This window comes from Euphorbia lathyris, chromosome 8 (genome assembly GCF_963576675.1).
Source record: "Euphorbia lathyris chromosome 8, ddEupLath1.1, whole genome shotgun sequence".
NCBI classification, from domain to species: Eukaryota; Viridiplantae; Streptophyta; class Magnoliopsida; order Malpighiales; family Euphorbiaceae; genus Euphorbia; species Euphorbia lathyris.
In genome coordinates, this window is record NC_088917.1 from 79,309,373 (window position 1) to 79,314,654 (window position 5,282).

The window sequence follows — 5,282 nt, forward strand, 5'->3', positions numbered from 1 at the left end:
TTATGATACAAAAGGGCTAATTGAAGCCAAATGATTTATGGTTATGAAATAGTTTGAAATTTGATTGTGAAAGGAAATTTGAGCACGTTATGATTTTATGATTTTATATCCATCGAGAGTTATCCGGATCGGTGGTTTTATATTTGAAGACCATGTTCAGTGAGGGACATGGTCTGTGTACACAGTCTGAAAGACCTATTGGGTATGGCAAAGAAGTGTTGGGTAAGACCATATGGGATATGCAATGTTAAGAGACGGCTCGATTATATATGTGGTTATGAATTGATACTTAAGCGGAGAAACTCGAGGATGGATACAATGTTTTAAGTTCATTTGGATTATGTTTTCGGTTATGATTGATTTTGATATAAGGTTTTACGTTTGATTAAATACGAGTTGGTTTGATAAAACTCTTATTTGATTACAATATTTTATAAGGTCTTGAGTATGATCTTACGTTTTGAGTATATTTAATACGGTTTTGATGACTATCTTATAAACTTAAGTTTTGAGTATATTTTATAAAGTTTTGTTAAATCCCTTTATAAATGTATATATGTAGCTATGTTAAGTAAAGTTGGTTTTTATAGCTGATAGTTTCTTACTGAGCTTTTTGTCTCACGTTTTTAAATGTTTTTATGTTTTTAGGTGAGAAAGTACAGGATATAGAGAAGGTTACCGCCAGATTATGCGATGTTTGGAAGTTGGCTGCTTATTATTAGAATTATGGTTAGAACTTTGGTATTGAAATTGTAATATAATGATATTTGGATAAATTGGAGACTTCTAAGTATTGATTATGATCTTTCTATTTCACGCCCGATGCCGATTGATGTCGTTTAGGGACGGGTGTGACATTTAGCCTTAGTTGTCAATAAATCTAATGCTTTACATGACCTAGGGTATATGCCTAATCAAGCCGTCACCCGAATGCATGTGAATAGGTTAGACAAATCTCGTACAAATTTGTCTTTCACTTAGGACAATTACCTTCAATCATTGGTAAAACACAAATCTGAACTCCCTAAACCCATATCTAGGATTTAATCAAAGGAATCCTCAACCTATATTGTGCCATCCGTCAACTCACCTTCTACCTTGTCAATTGTTCACTTTCTTTTGTTATGTTTATTTTCTTTAATTCAATTAGTTAGTTATTAAAAACCCAAATCTTTATCCAACCCTCTAAACAATTAGATCATTCTAGGTAGATTTACTAGTTATAACGAATAGTTTTTGTGGTTCGATCTCGTGCTTAGCACAATATTACTTGTTGCGATAGGATACACTTTTCCTATTAAATGCTATATACTTTACGAGCATCAGTATGCAGGGGATATATGATGTGCAAATATCAAGCAATGGGGGCATTATAATGTGACGTGCGAATAGCGTACATGGGGGGCTTGATGTGCGAACAGCAAGGAGATTTGGATGCTGGACAATAATTGAGTTGGATGGTGTGGACTACTGGATGGGCATAGAGCCAATCTTGAAGAACAGAATGATTACTGATTACAAATCTACTTGGTAATTAATCTGATCTTCAATGTTGGCTCCATGCCCCTCCAGTATTCGACACCATTTAACTCTAATGTTCTTCATCATCCAGATATCCTTGGTTACCATCTGCACATCATAAGCATGTAAGGGGGGCGTGATATGCGAATAGAAAGGAGATTTGGATGCCAAAGAAACACTGAGCTGGATGGTGTGGACTACTGGATGGGCATATAGCCATTCTTGAAGAACAGAATGCTTACTGATTACAAATCTACTTGGTAATCAATCTGATCTTCAATGTTGGCTCCATGCCCCTTCAGTATTCCACTCCATCCATCCAGCTCCAGTGTTTCTTTAGCATCCAAATCTCATTTTGTTGCTATTCGCGCATCACGGCCCCCTTGTACGCTATTCACACGTCACATCATAATGCCCCCCTTGCATGCTATCCTTTTTTGATAGGCAATACAAAGTAGACAACTTATTCAAGTAGACATATATATGTATATTCAACTGACGCATAACATGCTATAACAAGTAGTCAACTTATTCGTTTATGTCTATTCCTAAATTGATATGAAACATATGCATATTCAAATGACACACAACATGCTACATGCCCAATGAACATTCATACACAAACTAAATCAGTTCTACTTCCTAAACAGAACATAAAACAAGCCAACATGCTTCATACATAGACACATACACATTCATATTTATATGCCAAAATGAACATTAATAACAATGCACATAAATAACCCTTTACATGCCAAAGTGAGCACGGTGATGAAGTCTGTGATGCTCTAGCCACAAGTTCATAACTTATGCTAATAGCATCGAAAACCCATCACCATTCTGAATGGTTTCAATCAGATAATAAGAGAAGTGGAAGATATATTATAAACCTATCTCATCAGCATAACTCATGTTAAAATAGAAAGGAATCAGGCAAGTTCATCATTTTCCGTTTTAAGAGTATGCCTAATCAGCTACCTTCCTAAACAGAATATCAAATAGACAACTTATTCGTGCATGTCTATTCCTTACTTATTCATAACATTTTCAGCTTTAAGAGTATGCCTAACATGCTATAACAAGCTTAGTCATAAACTTGTGTTGTTAAAATCACTATGTACCTGCCTAAATCCACCACTATGTATCTGCCACCTGGATTGTACAATTCATGATGAAGTTAGCATGGTGATGAAGTGTATGATACTATCACCACAAGCTTAGTCATAAACTTGTGTTGTTAGAATCATACAATTTCATCACCATGTTAAATACTTTTCCATAAGCATAACAACAAGTGACATGATACATAGTAATGGAGATTTAGGTTGACCATATGGCTATGCTTCACAAACCATATGGTGTAGGCATGAACATTATTTCACTCAATGAACATTCATAGCATAAGAGTATGGACAATCACAATAACATTATACATGTAACTAATCAGCTACATGCCCAAATGAACATTCGTACACATACTCAATCAGTCTAGCTTCCTAAATAGAACATCAAACAAAGCCATGTTTCATAGACATACACATATCAATTACTTCTAGCAGTATAACTCATAGGTGTAATAGTATTCCCAATCACAATGAACATTCAAAGCTTTAGAGTATGCCTAATCAGCCACATGTGTAATGATCATTCATACATAAACTCTATGAGTCCTAGCTTCCTAAACAGTTATATCTAACCAATCAGTTCATACCAATCATTTCATCATCACATCATACATATATGTAATCATTCAGTTCAAACCCACATAAATATATATATCTATATTTATATATACTCAAAATCAGGCTAGTTTACTAAATCAATGAGTTCTATGTTCCTAAACAGTACATCAAACATACTCAATCACTTCTAGCTTCCTAAGCAGAACAAAAATCATGCTTCATATACATACACATACTCAATCAGATAACAAGCCAAGTTGAAGATATATTGCAAACCTATCTCAGCAGCACCACCCACAACAACATCAACCAACATAACAACATTATATACTCAATAAGTTAAAGAAATCTTCTCATATGCTAAACTCAAGAACTGATTGACAATCTCTTCAGTCAGCCTTCGCATGTAGCATTCTTACTATCCCTGCAAATATTATGTTCAAATAAAAAGAAATCAGAACATCTTCAGCAACCGGCACTGTATTGCCCTGGGTTAAAAAAGATAAAGTCTCAAGCTTTTCAGCAGTGAATCTAACAATGAATACAATAAAATTAGTGTATCTAAGCGAGAGATCTAACCCTTTCAACGATAGGTCTGAAAATCAATAGATCCTTATTCCAGCTATTGAAATCGACATACACAAAAGTAAATCGGATGAGGAAAAGAGAGAGTAAGGAACAATGAACATCAATAGGTACTTACCAGTACCATGTTTCAAGCTCACTGATTGCACGAATCAACCATGGAGATAGAGAGAGATGAGAGGGGATCAAGATTGCGTAACCTAGAAAATGGGGTTTTGGGTAAGATACAGGGTTTATATACGAGCTGAAATTTCAGTCAAACCATCCAGCGCCTAAATTTGGTATATGGCCGCGTAAGTGAAATTTCGTTTGCCGCTTTTTTTGTTTTCCGTATACAACGACAGTCATTTATTTCAGGTGTCATTTGATGAGTAAGTGAAATTTAATGAAAACGCGCGTTTTCTTTGGATGACATGATTCTATAACCGTAATGTCATTTGAGAATCGAGCGCATTTTTTATTTCGCCTTCAGATGACATACAGTTAAAATACCATCACGAAAAATATTCAGACGACACGAAAACAAATGTCTGTCATGTATCTTGTGTCATGTGAAAGGGAAAATGGCATAGTAAAATATAATGGGGGCGAATCAAATCCAAAATTCCAAGCCTATTTATAATCAGCCATTTGAGTTTTAAAATCATATCTAAACTCCTTGCAACACACATTTGTTGGTTGTTTCAAAAATTGTTTAGTTTAATCAGTTTGGCTTTGTGAGAGGTCACAATATCCATCACTATATTGCAACAGCCTCTGAAGAAGTAAATCTTTTAAGCAAAGTGCTTTGTAGACAACATGGCTTTGGAAGTGAACATTTGAATGACTTTTGATACTGTAGACTAGAATTTTCTGCTTACAGTTATGGAATGTTTCAGTTTCTCTCAATTCTGTGACTGTATTTTAAATATTATCTCCTCCTATGGGATGTGGATTATAATTGCTTGGACAACCAAAGGCTATTTTGGTTGCTCTAGGGATCCTTTAGGATGATCGACTCTTGCTTATTCTTTTCGGTATTGACAAGGATTTTTTCAGCAGGTGGGTGGCTAAGCTTGAAAATGCCTAGGATTTGTTTTGGGTATGAGTCATTAGAGGTTCTAGTTTTTCGACTTATTTGCTTTTATACCCATGATATGCTTATCTTTTGCAAGGCAACAGTTGGTAACATGAAAGATGTGAATGATCTTTTTCAGTTTTACAGCTTGATTTTAGGGCAACATGTTAATTGCGCGAAAGTCTACTGCTTATTTTGGTCGTTATGTTTCGACTCACGGTGCTTAGCATCTTGCAGGGTTGGTTGGTATTCTGATTTATGTTCTTCCCTTTAAGTACCTCTAGATTCCTCTTATCTATGGCGCACCTAAACGTTATGACCTTCAACCAGGGGCAGAGCCAGCCTAGAGTATGGGGCTAGAGCCCTCCGGCCACCTGCTCCACCATTGAGTACCGGTCGTTTTTCCCCTTATAGCCCTTCTAGTATTAGAGTATATA